Below are 15,282 nucleotides of genomic sequence, written 5' to 3'. Positions count from 1 at the left end.
TAGCAGCTTAAAATGATTGAACTTGGTGTTGAATAATTGTTAGTTGAAGTACCTGTAGCTATTTTGACCTCTGGCCTTAAGATAAGAGATTTACAGACATCCTCTCCAGCGAGAGGGCGTCTGTAAACACTTATCTTAAGACCAGAGGTCAAAATAGCTACGAACAATTATTTGACAGCAAGTTAAATCATTTTTAAGCTACTGGAGAGCAAAATAAAGCCCTGGGCAAAAAATATACGAAACCTCCCAAGCTGTGTTTTATCCATTTGGGCCGCTCAGGAGACTGCACATCTGCCCCTCACTGGTCACACACCCGCAAAGCCTTAAAAGCCGACCACCAAAGGGTAACTCCTTTTTTTTTGCTCCCCGCAGGTACCCCATTTGGCTCCAAACGACAGCCAGTATTATTTTTTTCTGAAATAGAAAAAGGAACTGAGTTAAATCAAGCTGTACTTGTCTCGAGTCGCCGATAGCCAATACGGTCCATTGCAGAGACCTCAAGTTGTCAAACATGAGGTCTCTGCAGGCGGGTGCTGCAGATAAACATGCACATTACTGTGGCAGTTTACCTGCAGCACACCGTATAGCAGCTGCAATCTCTGAACCAGCGCGAGCAATTGCTTGCTCCAGCCTGTCGGTCATCCTCTCCACCGAAGTGTGGAGTGTCTTCTGCACTTCAAACATCTGCTCCAGTAGGTTAATGTCCTGTGCAGGATGTTGTGCAGTTCTCCGGTGGCTGGCTGGGCGGGTGGGAGTGTGGTTGGCTGGGCGGGCATAGGGGTGGTGGGTCGTTGAGGGCCTGGGCCTTGATGCCTGTCTTGGGGTGCCCATAAATGCCACATATAAATGGTCATTAAGGGCCGCAGGCATATCCACTGGTATAACCTCGGTGGTGGGCTGCACCTGCCTCCACTCCTCTTCCTCCTCCTCCTCCTCTACAGGTGTTGCAGCATCCTGGTATTCTGTAAGGAAATCACAACATATAAATGCTATACAGCGGTATTATTAAACCATTGCTAAGTTCCTACACCCTCCCGGGAGCCTTGAGGAATCTATGCCTCCTAGTGCCTAGATACTAAATATCATAAATTAAATTAACATTTACTGTAGAATTAAGACTAAAAATATATAACAAGTATTAGGTCTATTTCAAATGGGGCTTGGAAGGGCAGGGTGTGGCAGGATGTTGGGGCTTGGAAGGGCAGGGTGTGGCAGGGTGTTGGGGCTTGGAAGGGCAGGGTGTTGGGGCTTGGAAGGGCAGGGTGTGGCATCTGACTCCGACCAATATTTCATTAGTTTTCTACATTATGGCTAGTCTGTACGAACTAGGGGAAATACTTACTGTTTGCGTCTTCTTGAGGATGGGCCAAGTGAGGCGCGGATGACTGGTGTGAGGAGTGGTCGGGCTCTGCGAGGTCAGGTGTTGCCACTGAAACAGTCGGTGGAAGAATGGAAGGAAGTAGGGAAGCGTAGCAAGTGGTCTGGCTAGACGGCCCCGCACCAAATGCCCAAGTTTCCATCGTTTGTTTACAAACACCTTCCTCGATCCTGATTGGCTGTCTTCTTTGTTTCAGTGATTTCCATTGGTTGCAATCACATCAGCTGGTGAGCTGCCGGCCCTCTACCGCCTCACTCATGAACCATAGGGCTAACCCTTAGCACGCCGCTGCGACCGCGCTGTGCATCGCTGCGGAGGACGGTACTAGCGGGGAGCTAACTTGCGACGCGACCCGTGACTTACAACCGTCTCCGGGGCTAAGTTACCACCCCTTTGAGCATCCGCCGCCAGATGTCACACTGGCCCCGTGTACCGGGGTAATGGGCCCCCTCCCACCACAGGCTCAAGGGCCAATGTTACGGAGATGAGCACCGAGGCCACGCGCTGCTACAGCGTATGCCCCCAACTTTACCTTACTAAGTCCTGAAACAACCTGAGTGTTTGTTAAGTTAAGAATGTTGTTGGTGAGAAAAAGGTCAAGTGTGTGTGCTGTGGTCAAAGGACCACCGTGGCCAGCGGGGCGCGTTACCGTATGTGTTCGTGTTGGCTGGAGTACTGTTTGTGAGTGAAAATGTATTTATGACGTCAACGAATGTGTCGTGTAGTTGGCGTCTGTTTGTGTGGGGAATAACGGGGTTGGGGCGTCAGCATCGGGAGGATCAAATGGGGATATTGCAGTCCAGCCAATGTCGGGGAGGTTGAAATCACCTGTGATCCAGATGTGTTTGTCTGCCTGTATGCGTGAAAGAGAAATTTGAAGGTTGTGTAAATAGTCTGCATTAGTAGAAGGCGGTCTGTAAAAAGCAGCAATAAGAAGAGATTTACAGTTGAAGGTTTGTAACTGGACCCAGGGGATTTCGCAGTCTGTGTCAAGGGCAGGCCTGTGCTGTCTGTCGGGCGGTCCTTACGAAAAGCGGTCATATACTAAAGGGGGGAGGGAAAAGCTCCCTACTGTCACCGCAGGAGTCAACCAAGTCTCACTCAGTCCCTACTATTATGTCGGGGTTATGTGAGGTGATTAGATGGTGTAATTGGGCTATTTTGTTTTTGATACTACGGAAATTAATTGTCAATAGTCGGAGGGAAGTGTGGCTATGACGTGATGGTTGTTGACGTAAAGGGAGAGGTGAAGATGGTGATGATGAAATAGAAGAAACAGAAGTGAAGAAGTAGAGGAGGGAGGTGAAACGGGAGGCGATGAGCGAAGGGAGGAAAAGGAAAAGGGACTGCCCAGTCTCTCTCTCTCTCTCTCTCTCTCTCTCTCTCTCTCTCTCTCTCTCTCTCTCTCTCTCTCTCTCTCTCTCTCATAATTGGAAAGTATATGCTGGGTATGGCAGGACTGATTGATAGTTTGTTGTTGGAGGTGTGCAGCAAAGGAGAAGGGAGGAGCCTGCCATCACAACCCCCAGGAAATACATACTATGGGTCGTATTTTAAAACATTTCGCCCAAGTTCACATATTTGACAAGGCTTTCGTATGATTTGACGGCATTTCCATCAGTAGTTTCATGACCCTGGTGGTAGTTTGATCCTTCCTCAGTAGCATGAACTTCAAAGAAACACTCATTAGGACCCGATTCATCCATTCTTTGACCTTTAGAAATAGTCAATGTGAGAAGCGAAGGTGCCTTGTGATACCGCCCTATATAGTGTGATGGTACAACTATTAACATGCTTTGTGCTAACGACCGGCAGCATGGCTTCCGTTTTGAGGTGTCCGCGGGTGTACGCCAGCAGCATCATGTCCACCCATCATATCTCTACTTACCATCGTTGTCTGCACTGACCTTTTAATACATCCCACAACCTCCCTCTCCGTATTCCTATCGCCCCTACCCTGTGATTTATTTATTTATATATAGTTTACTTGCATTTTCTTTTACCTACTTGCCCTACTTGGATTGTGACCCCCACCCTTACCCCTTTCCGACCCCTGCCACCCCTGTAAATGACCACGCCTCATGAACAGCGATGACGGTCGTTACCACAAACCGCCCTGCCATACTTAGCATATACTTTCTATCATCTGGCACTGTAGAAACGCAACATGTGCATGGCTGAATTTTAAATACTCAAATTCCCTTCCTTTCCACTCAAATTCCCTTCCTTTCCACTCAAATTCCCTTCCTTTCCTCCACTCAAATTCCCTTCCTTTCCACTCAAATTCCCTTCCTTTCCACTCAAATTCCCTTCCTTTCCACTCAAATTCCCTTCCTTTCCACTCAAATTCCCTTCCTTTCCACTCAAATTCCCTTCCTTTCCACTCAAATTCCCTTCCTTTCCTCCACTCAAATTCCCTTCCTTTCCACTCAAATTCCCTTCCTTTCCACTCAAATTCCCTTCCTTTCCACTCAAATTCCCTTCCTTTCCACTCAAATTCCTTTCCTTTCCTCCACTCAAATTCCCTTCCTTTCCTCCACTCAAATTCCTTTCCATTCCACTCAAATTCCCTTCCTTTCCTCCACTCAAATTCCCTTCCTTTCCACTCAAATTCCCTTCCTTTCCTCCACTCAAATTCCCTTCCTTTCCACTCAAATTCCCTTCCTTTCCTCCACTCAAATTCCCTTCCTTTCCTCCACTCAAATTCTCTTCCTTTCCACTCAAATTTCCTTCCTTTCCACTCAAATTCCCTTCCTTTCCACTCAAATTCCCTTCCTTTCCACTCAAATTCCCTTCCTTTCCACTCATATTCCCTTCCTTTCCTCCACTCAAATTCCCTTCCTTTCCACTCAGATTCCCTTCCTTTCCTCCACTTAAATTCCCTTCCTTTCCACTCAAACTCCCTTCCTTTCCACTCAAATTCCCTTCCTTTCCACTCAAATTCCCTTCCTTTCCACTCAAATTCCCTTCCTTTCCTCCTCTTAAATTTCCTTCCTTTCCACTCAGATTCCCTTCCTTTCCTCCACTTAAATTCCCTTCCTTTCCACTCAAATTCCCTTCCTTTCCACTCAAATTCCCTTCCTTTCCACTCAAATTCCCTTCCATTCTACTCAAATTCCCTCCCTTTTTACTCAAATTCCCTTCCTTTCCTCCTCAAATTCCTTTCCTTTCCACTCAAATTCCCTTCCATTCTACTCAAATTCCCTCCCTTTTTACTCAAATTCCCTTCATTTCCACTCAAATTCCCTTCCTTTCCACTCAAATTCCCCTCCTTTCCACTCAAATTCCCTTCCTTTCCACTCAAATTCCCTTCCTTTCCACTCAAATTCCCTTCCTTTCCACTCAAATTCTTTTCCTTTCCACTCAAATTCTCTTCCTTTCCTCCACTCAAATTCCCTTCCTTTCCACTCAAATTCCCTTCCTTTCCACTCAAATTCCCTTCCTTTCCACTCAAATTCACTTCCTTTCCACTCAAATTCCCTTCCTTTCCACTCAAATTCCCTTCCTTTCCACTCAAATTCCCTTCCTTTCCACTAAAATTCCATTCCTTACAACTCAAATTAACTTCCTTTCCACTCAAATTCTCTTCCTTTCCACTCAAATTCCCTTCCATTCCACTCAAATTCTCTTCCTTTCCACTCAAATTCCCTTCCATTCCACTCAAATTCCCTTCCTTTCCACTCAAATTCTCTTCCTTTCCACTCAAATTCCCTTCCTTTCCACTCAAATTCCCTTCCTTTCCACTCAAATTCCCTTCCATTCCACTCAAATTCCCTTCCTTTCCACTCAAATTCTCTTCCTTTCCACTCAAATTCCCTTCCATTCCACTCAAATTCTCTTCCTTTCCACTCAAATTCCCTTCCATTCCACTCAAATTCCCTTCCTTTCCACTCAAATTCCCTCCCTTTCCACTCAAATTCCCTTCCATTCCACTCAAATTCCCTTCCTTTCCACTCAAATTCCCTTCCATTCCACTCAAATTCCCTTCCTTTCCACTCAAATTCCCTTCCTTTCCACTCAAATTCCCTTCCTTTCCACTCAAATTCCCTTCCTTTCCACTCAAATTTCCTTTCTTTCCTCCACTCAAATTCTCTTCCTTTCCACTCAAATTCCCTTCCATTCCACTCAAATTCCCTTCCTTTCCACTCAAATTCCCTTCCTTTCCACTCAAATTCCCTTCCATTCCACTCAAATTCCCTTCCTTTCCACTCAAATTCCCTTCCATTCCACTCAAATTCCCTTCCATTCCACTCAAATTCCCTTCATTTCCACTCAAATTCCCTTCATTTCCACTCAAATTCCTTCCTTTCCACTCAAATTCTTCCTTTCCACTCAAATTCCTTCCTTTCCACTCAAATTCTCTTCCTTTCCACTCAAATTCCTTCCTTTCCACTCAAATTCCTTCCTTTCCACTCAAATTCCTTCCTTTCCACTCAAATTCCTTCCTTTCCACTCAAATTCTTCCTTTCCTCCACTCAAATTCCTTCCTTCCTTTCCACTCAAATTCCCTTCCTTTCCACTCAAATTCTCTTCCTTTCCACTCAAATTCACTTCCTTTCCACTCAAATTCCCTTCCTTTCCACTCAAATTCCCTTCCTTTCCACTCAAATTCCCTTCCTTTCCACTCAAATTCTCTTCCTTTCCACTCAAATTCCCTTCCTTTCCACTCAAATTCCCTTCCTTTCCTCCACTCAAATTCTCTTCCTTTCCATTCAAATTATCTTCTTTTCCACTCAAATTCCCTTCCTTTCCACTCAAATTCCCTTCCTTTCCACTCAAATTCCTTCCTTGCCACTCAAATTCCTTCCTTTCCACTCAAATTCCTTCCTTTCCACTCAAATTCCTTCCTTTCCACTCAAATTCCTTCCTTTCCACTCAAATTCCTTCCTTTCCACTCAAATTCCTTCCTTTCCACTCAAATTCCTTCCTTTCCACTCAAATTCCTTCCTTTCCTCTCAAATTCCTTCCTTTCCACTCAAATTCTTCCTTTCCACTCAGATTCCCTTCCTTTCCACTCAAATTCCCTTCCTTTCCACTCATATTCCATTCCTTTCCACTCAAATTCCCTTCCTTTCCACTCAAATTCCATTCCTTTCCACTCAAATTCCCTTCCTTTCCACTCAAATTCCCTCCCTTTCCACTCAAATTCCATTCCTTTCCACTCAAATTCCCTTCCTTTCCACTCAAATTCCCTTCCTTTCCACTCAAATTCCCTTCCTTTCCACTCAAATTCCCTTCCTTTCCACTCAAATTCCCTTCCTTTCCACTCAAATTCTCTTCCTTTCCACTCAAATTCCCTTCCTTTCCACTCAAATTCCCTTCCTTTCCACTCAAATTCCCTTCCTTTCCACTCAAATTCACTTCCTTTCCACTCAAATTCCCTTCCTTTCCACTCAAATTCTCTTCCTTTCCACTGAATTTAGCTTCCTTTCCACTCAAATTCTCTTCCTTTCCACTCAAATTCACTTCCTTTCCACTCAAATTCCCTTCCTTTCCACTCAAATTCACTTCCTTTCCACTCAAATTCTCTTCCTTTCCACTCAAATTCTCTTCCTTTCCACTCAAATTCTCTTCCTTTCCACTCAAATTCACTTCCTTTCCACTCAAATTCACTTCATTTCCACTCAAATTATCTTCATTTCCACTCAAATTCTCTTCCTTTCCACTCAAATTCACTTCCTTTCCACTCAAATTCTCTTCCTTTCCACTCAAATTCCCTTCCTTTCCACTCAAATTCCCTTCCTTTCCACTCAAATTCTCTTCCTGTCAACTCAAATTCACTTCCTTTCCACTCAAATTCCCTTCCTTTCCACTCAAATTCCCTTCCTTTCCACTCAAATTCTTTTCCTTTCCACTCAAATTCCCTTCCTTTCCACTCAAATTCTCTTCCTTTCCACTCAAATTCCCTTCCTTTCCACTCAAATTCCCTTCCTTTCCACTCAAATTCTCTTCCTTTCCACTCAAATTCCCTTCCTTTCCACTCAAATTCCCTTCCTTTCCACTCAAATTCTCTTCCTTTCCACTCAAATTCCCTTCCTTTCCACTCAAATTCCCTTCCTTTCCACTCAAATTCCTTTCCTTTCCACTCAAATTCACTTCCTTTCCACTAAAATTCCATTCCTTTCCAATCAAATTCATTCATTTTCCACTCAAATTCACTTCCTTTACACTCAAATTACCTTCCTTTACACTCAAATTCTCTTCCTTTCCACTCAAATTCCCTTCCTTTCCACTCAAATTCCTTTCCTCCACTCAAATTCCCTCCCTTTCCACTCAAATTCCCTTCCTTTCCTCCACTCAAATTCCCTTCCTTTCCACTCAAATTCCCTTCCTTTCCTCCACTCAAATTCCATTCCTTTCCACTCAAATTCCTTTCCTTTCCTCCACTCAAATTCTCTTCCTTTCCACTCAAATTCCCTTCCTTTCCACTCAAATTCCCTTCCTTTCCAATCAAATTCTACTCCTTTCCACTCAAATTCCTTCCTTTCCACTCAAATTCCTTCCTTTCCACTCAAATTCTTCCTTTCCACTCAAATTCCTTCCTTTTCCTCCACTCAAATTCCTTCCTTTCCACTCAAATTCCTTCCTTTCCACTCAAATTCTTCCTTTCCACTCAAATTCGCTTACTTTCCACTCAAATTCCCTTCCTTTCCACTCAAATTCCCTCCCTTTCCACCCAAATTCTTTCCCTTTCCACTCAAATTCCCTTCCTTTCCACTCAAATTCCCTTCCTTTCCACTCAAATTCTCTTCCTTTCCACTCAAATTCCCTTCCTTTCCACTCAAATTCCCTTCCTTTCCTCCACTCAAATTCTCTTCCTTTCCACTCAAATTCCCTTCCTTTCCACTCAAATTCCCTTCCTTTCCACTCAAATTCCCTTCCTTTCCACTCAAATTCCCTTCCTTTCCACTCAAATTCCCTTCCTTTCCACTCAAATTCCCTTCCTTTCCACTCAAATTCCCTTCCTTTCCACTCAAATTCCCTTCCTTTCCACTCAAATTCCCTTCCTTTCCTCCACTCAAATTCCCTTCCTTTCCTCCACTCAAATTCCCTTCCTTTCCACTCAAATTCCCTTCCTTTCCACTCAAATTCACTTCCTTTCCACTCAAATTCCCTTCCTTTCCACTCAAATTCCCTTCCTTTCCTCCACTCAAATTCCCTTCCTTTCCACTCAAATTCCCTTCCTTTCCACTCAAATTCCCTCCCTTTCCACCTTTTTCCACTTCTCTTCCACCTCTCCACATACTCCTCTTCCACTTCTATCATTGCCGACTACTCTTCCACCTTTCCAGTTGCTTATCTTCTCCAGTTCAATCTTCTCAAAACTCCACTTTCTCTGTACCTCCACTCACCAATCTGTCCCTCTCCACTCATTCCACATACCATCACTCCACCTCCACCCTTCTATACGCCACTTGCTCCACCTCTCTACTGTAATTTCTAGCTGTTCTCTTCCCTTTACCCCCAATACTCCACATAGACCACTTCCTCCACACTCCACTCCTCCACGTCCGCCTGCTCCACCTTGTTACAGTCACATTTTTTCTTTAACATGTACGTAAAGTTTCTAGCTGCAGTTTATTTCACAAGTCTAGTTTCTTTCAAGTGCCGTCTACTCCACCTAGTCCACCTACTCCACTATTTCTCTTCGTTTCCACTTTCAATCTGCACCACTTCTCCACTCTACTTCTCATCTTACTCCACTTCTCACTCCACTCTTGTTCCATCATATTATACTTACTCTCCACTTTCTCTAATCATACTCTTTCTCTCCACTTTCAATCTACTCCACTTCTCCACTCTACATTTTTTTTTCAATCCACTCTTCCTCCAGCATATTTACAGCTTGCTCTCCACTTTCTCTAATCATTCTTTCTTTCCAGTTGCAATCTGCACCGCTGTTCCACTTGTTCCGCCCTCCAAATACTCCTTCCTACCTACGGGGGCTTCGTGGTGCAGTGGTTAGCACACTCGGCTCACAACCGAGAGCCCTGGTTCGATTCCCGGGCGGAGTTGAAAAAATGAGGGGCTTTTCCGATACCCTACGCCCCTGTCCACCCAGCAGTGAATGGGTACCAGGTATTAATCGGGGGTTGTGTCCCGTCTCCTGGGGTCTGTTCCCTTCTCCTATAATTCCTTCCCCTTCTGTCTCTCTCCGGCATATGACCACAGATGTTGTGTCCCGTCTCCTGGGGTCTGTTCCCTTCTCCTATAATTCCTTCCCTTCTGTCTCTCTCCGGCATATGACCACAGATGTTGTGTCCCGTCTCCTGGGGTCTGTTCCCTTCTCCTATAATTCCTTCCCCTTCTGTCTCTCTCCGGTATATGACCACAGATGTTGCGCCGACTAAACCAAACTTTCCTTCCTACCTCTCCACCCTGCCGACTCTTGTTCCATCATCTCCAGGCTACAGTGCACACAGAATACCAGGAAAGTGCCTTGTGTAGTGATTGGCATTGATATAAAAAGGAGGAAATTTTAGGTAACCACATGGGAAGTCTCTATAGTGTCCGGCACTTGAGTGGAAGTAACGGATCATTGTGGAGAAAGTAGATTGGTTCGGGCGCTTGCAATAACTCTGTGGTGGACTGGCGAACCGGCTCCTGATGTTGGTGGTCATTGAGCGCCACTTCAGTACCCTGCTTCTGGTTTTAGTCCTGGTCCTCATATTAGGCAGGAAGGTCAACTATTTGGGCTCTAGGACCATGGTATTAACCCAGTAGCTGCGGGGATCATGTTTCTTAACCCAGTAGCAGCGACGGGCCAAATTTGTGGCTTTAATGTGTAGCAGCGATGGGCCAAATTTGTGCCATGATATAAACCCCCCAAAATAGATGATACATAATCTGATCACAAATGCTTTGATATATATTATGAAATGGTTTGTGTGAGGGTGATTTTTTCTCATTTTTTTCGATTGGAGGGACCATTAAGAAACATGATCCCCGCTGTTACCGGGTTAAAGGCCCCTCTAAGCAAGAAAAATTAGAAAAAATCATCACTCACGCAAAGCATTTCATAAAATATATCAACGCATTTGGGATCAGTTTATGCATCATCTATTTTTGGGGTTTATATCATGGCAAAAATTTGGCCCGTCACTGGTACAAGGTAAAGCCACAAATTTGGCCCGTTGCGGGTACACGGTAAAGCCACAAATTTGGCCCGTCGCTGGTACACGGTAAAGCCACAAATTTGGCCCGTCGCTGGTACAAGGTAAAGCCACAAATATGGCCCATCGCTGGTACAAGGTAAAACCACAAATTTGGCCCGTCGCTGGTACAAGGTAAAGCCACAAATTTGGCCCATCGCTGGTACAAGGTAAAGCCACAAATTTGGCCCGTCGCTGGTACACAGTAAAGCCACAAATTTGGCCCATCGCTGGTACAAGGTAAAGCCACAAATTTGGCCCGTCGCTGGTACAGGGTAAAGCCACAAATTTGGCCCGTCGCTGGTACACAGTAAAGCCACAAATTTGGCCCGTCGCTGGTACACGGTAAAGCCACAAATTTGACCCATCGCTGCTACCGGGTTAAATGTCTCTAGCTCCCACTACAACCATTTCCGGAGGCCACAGAGATGGTCAGCCTGGCTCTCATAGGTGTTCTTCCCATTCAAGGTGCAGGGGTTGTGTAAGACTATCACTAGGATCACGAAACTCTCCATGAAAGTCCCAGCAACTTCCATTAGAGGCTTTTCAAAGAGGCAAACTGAGGAGCTGCGAAGATGGGCCTCGATCTCTGCCTGTCTTCCCTCGCTGGACTCCCCAAGCACGCAGACTTTGTGACCTACTTGACAGGACTTCCCCTGATGCAGATTCTTGTCTTCGTCCTGTCCTCAGTGGCTCCTGGTGCAATATACCCCACTGCTTCACTCTATCCACTCGTGACTTGTAACCATTGATATTTAGTCCACTTGTACTCCTTAACCCCTTGAATGCAAACCTCCTACAAGAAGACACCACCAAGCTACAGGAATGGAACAAAAAGTGGCTGCTACCATTCAATGAAGAAAATGAAAAGTCCTGTACCTTGGGAGAGGATATCCAGCATACCAGTACCACATGGGAAACACTGCACTATCCACCACAGAGGCAGAGAAAGATTTGGGACTATATGTTACCAGGCTACCAGTGAAGGCGAAATCTGTGCCAACCGCAGTGAATGGGTTAACTGTTCTACCTTCCACCTACACCACTACCTCCACTCACTCCACATAACCCACCAATAAGATGCTTCCCTCTAAGACTCTGCGGTTGACAAGTGTCGTTGTTCTGAGTGCCTCGTCCCAGCCCAGTGACCCCACAACTTAGTGAAAGGGTTTAGAATTTTCCTTTTTTTTGGGGGGGAAGAAGGGGAGAATGTATTGTCTTGCTCTCCAGTCTTGGAAGTATTGCTCTGTCTATTTTCTTTCTTATGCATAAAATAAGTATATATTCCCAAGTATCTTCTAGTTCCCTATGCATTTATATATCTTGTTCCCTGTGTGAACTTGTATTGGTTTCCTTTTTGGTTCATTTCAGGCCTTCTCAGGGACAACCAGGAGAAGACGAAGATGAAATTACAAAACCCAGAAGGCTGAAAGAGGAAGTCAGTCAGTCAGTCTACAGTCATTACAAAACCCTGAAGACAAGACTGGAGGAGGAAGTCAGTCTAGTGTCATCCCAAGAGGAGGCGGCCTGAGGTGCCAGGTACGCCAGAAGACAGTGGGTACTTCATTTATACAAAGCTAGAGGCAGGTTTGTCCTCTGGTTTCATTGATAGGCTTGGTAGTTCTAGTGACTGATCATCTGGGAAGGAGTGTTACTGACATATAAGGTTTACATATGTAGTTTGGTCTTCATTAATCTGGAAGGTTTCTCTTGGATTCATGGTGTTGGCCAGACTGTGCTGTCAGTGGTAGGTCCTCTGCAGTGTGGGAGTGAATGAGGTGTTTGAGTTCAGTGGTCAGGTATAGGTCGTGTGGAAAAGGAAAGAAAGGAATTGTGTGGTGGACAGATGAGATAGAAAGAGGCAGTTGAGGAGAACAGAAGGAACTACAAGAAAATGTTAGAGAGAAATATGATGGAGGAGGCGAGAGGGATGGGAGAGGAAGTACAGGGAGAGCAAGAAGTTGGTTAGGGAAGTAAAGAGAGTGGATGAGGATTTGGGAAGGAAAATATCACCAAAATACCAGAACAAAAAACTTTGCTGGAAAGAAGATAAAAGTGAAATAGGGGAGGAAAGAGTGACATTTGTAGCATGAAGAGGAGAGATGGGTGCTTGTGAGGGGAATAAGGAGATAAGGGAGGTGTGGAAAGAGGAAACTGTAATGAATAAGAGTGTGGGAGGGAGAGCGGAAGTGAGCAGTGTAGGAATAAAGATCAGTGTAGGGCGGCCAGATCCACAGGGGAGGCTGGAGAGAGGTGAGATAGAGGAGGCAAAGAAGAAGTTAAAGGTAGGAAAGGCCCCTGGAGCTGATGGCATAACAGATTATTATTATTAGTATTTTTTAACAACTTCGCCTCTAGCACCGGTTGGCTTTCTTCAGGGGCCTAGTGGTCGGCCCAAGCCCATCATGGCACAGGCAATTTTTATAGTGGCGCCATTTATTCCTCACTCATGCTGTGCCCCGGAACTCATTCTTGATTCACTTAGACGGTTTCTTCTAGAGTCCGGTCTTCTGGACAGCTTGTGGGTAGTCTTGGGCCACTCGGCTGAAGTATGGAGGAGGTGTAGTTGTGGAATGGATATTATGGATATGTAACAGGAACAGGAACAGGGTGAGGTGCCTGAGGGTTGAAGAAAGGCTAGTGTTGTGCTGCTGTACAAAGGGAAAGGAAGCAGAGGTGACTAATAGTTACAGGGGAATAAGTCTACTCAGAGTGGCAGGAAAAGTGTATGGCAGGGTTTTAAATGAGAGGATGAAGAAAGTAACTGTACATGGGCGGTTCTGTGAGAGAAATGAAAGCCAGAGTGGGGGAACTTGGTACAAGGCAGAAAGTGAGAGGTACAGAGGAGTCATTGGTGGCGGACCTGTTTTCAGATGATACAGTACTGTTGGCAGAGAATGAGGGGACACTACAGAGGATAGTGGATGCATTTGACAGGGTGTGTAAGAGGAGGAAGCTGAGTGAATGCTGGAAAGCGCAAGGTTATGGTATTTGAGAGGGCGAGAGAACAGGTCATTGATTTTGCAAAGCCATACAGAGTTAGAGCAAAGAGCACAACAAAGTGTAGGATAAGGTTAGGGGAGGAGAGAGTGGAGGAGGTGACTGAGGTGAAATATTTAGGGACAGTTGTATGTAAGCATGGAAGGTGAGGTGAGGGAAAGAGCAGTGAAGGGCAGACAGGTGGTGGGTGCATTGGGGAGAGTTGTGAGAGGAAGAAGTGTGAGCATGGCGGTAAAGAGGGGAACAAGGAACAGTATTATCCTGCCAACTCTGTCGCATGCATCAGAGACGTGGACATGGAGTGCAGCGCAGCAATCAAGAATACGTGCAGTGGAAATGAGTTGTACAAGAGGTGCGTGTGGTGTGTCAGGATGGCATGGAGGAAGTAATGGAAGTGTGTGTGAGGGGTTTGGTATGGGTGTGACAGTGAAGGGAGTGGAGTGTGGAGTGGTGGAGTGGGTGGTGCGCTGAGATGGTTTGGACACATGATGAGAATGGGGGAGAATGAATTTGTGAAGAGTGTATGAGGGAAGGAAGGCCATGGGGGCGCCCGCAGAGGAAGTCGATGGTTCCTTCCAGGAGGTACTTGGGATGAGAAGGGGGCCTGCATGAGACTCACCCAGAGGGACCCCTGGGCTCTGCGCCGTAGGGTGGGCGAGGCGATGCACCCCCCGGCGTATGCCCCCATTGATATTGATTTTGTAGCTCACTTATGTAATGCAATATTTAGTTTCTTCATCAGTTAATAATAGCATAAAAGTGAATTACGAATGTATTAAAAAATCATTACCAAGCAAACATGACATGCTGAGAGCTGCACCTACAAGTTGTTTTTAAATGTGCACAATTCCCTTCCCTCCCAATGAATTCAAAGTCTGGTGATGCCACCGTGTTCAGAACATCTCTGTAACCTGCAAGTTTATTTTTGCACTACCTTAACAATCTGATGAAAAATAGGAATATAAAGCACTAGAAACATTTATATAAGAGACAGACTTCAAATAGTGTCTTATTTTGTAGTTAAAAATTTGTTTTTTCAAGCCATCCACAGTCCACTCTTATTCTCCCGTCCACTGAAGAAGGCACCAAGTAAGAGTTGCAAGGCAGAAGTGTGAGCTACAGAAAAAAGTGGCAAGATGCAGTGTGGAGGGCCAGTTTCTCAAGATGAGCCGGAGCAAGGCTGCCTCAAGCTGCTGTCCAATCAGCGAAGAGATCACCTCGGCAGCCCGGCAGGCCACAATGGCAATGTTCAGACTACAACAGCGTTCAGGGAAAACAAAACTACACACATTTCGCGGCAGCCATGGAGTCATTATTGAAACTGAATTATTAGCATTAGAGTTTTACTATGGAGATATACATATATTACCACTGTAGTGAAAGACAGAGTATGGAAGGAAAATCACCAAAATTTGTAGAAGTTTAGTAAAATAAATGTTTGCAATATACAAAAAATCTACAAAAGGTGAAAATGACATCCTGAAACTAAGGTGAAGATATGAAAGCAAAATACCTTGCCTGAAAAGGTGTGTAAAAACCTGCCTGGGTACACAAGTGCCTGAAAAGGTGTGTAAAAACCTGCCTGGGTACACAAGTGCCTGAAAAGGTGTGAACAAACCTGCCTGGGTACAAGAGTGCGGGAAAAGGTGTGTAAAACCTGCCTGGGTACACAAGTGCCTGAAAAGGTGTGTAAAACCTGCCTGGGTACACAAGTGCCTGAAAAGGTGTGTAAAACCTGCCTGGGTACACAAG

General features: G+C 45.2%; 2 long non-coding RNA genes across 5 annotated transcripts in view; one reads left to right on the top strand and one right to left on the bottom strand.

Moving 5' to 3' along the window:
• LOC126989365 (uncharacterized) overlaps positions 1 to 15,282 on the top strand; it is a 31,648-nt gene that overhangs the window by 16,087 nt on the left and 279 nt on the right. For 2 of the 4 annotated variants that reach the window (XR_007743227.1, XR_007743230.1), the window contains exons 2-3: positions 11,902 to 12,069; positions 14,572 to 15,136. This is a non-coding gene — a long non-coding RNA (uncharacterized LOC126989365). Of the gene's footprint in view, positions 1 to 8,634; positions 9,458 to 11,901; positions 12,070 to 14,571; positions 15,137 to 15,282 lie in introns of those variants that run through there. The other 2 variants (XR_007743229.1, XR_007743228.1) reach the window with 2 other exon arrangements.
• Positions 827 to 1,792, bottom strand: LOC126989367 (uncharacterized). Its single transcript, XR_007743232.1, has 2 exons — positions 1,343 to 1,792; positions 827 to 962 (listed from the first exon to the last, which is right to left on the bottom strand). It is a non-coding gene; the product is annotated as an uncharacterized LOC126989367 (long non-coding RNA).

The sequence above is a fragment of the Eriocheir sinensis genome, unplaced genomic scaffold (genome assembly GCF_024679095.1).
Source record: "Eriocheir sinensis breed Jianghai 21 unplaced genomic scaffold, ASM2467909v1 Scaffold1134, whole genome shotgun sequence".
Taxonomy (NCBI): domain Eukaryota; kingdom Metazoa; phylum Arthropoda; class Malacostraca; order Decapoda; family Varunidae; genus Eriocheir; species Eriocheir sinensis.
This window is presented reverse-complemented; position numbering and strand designations above follow the sequence as displayed.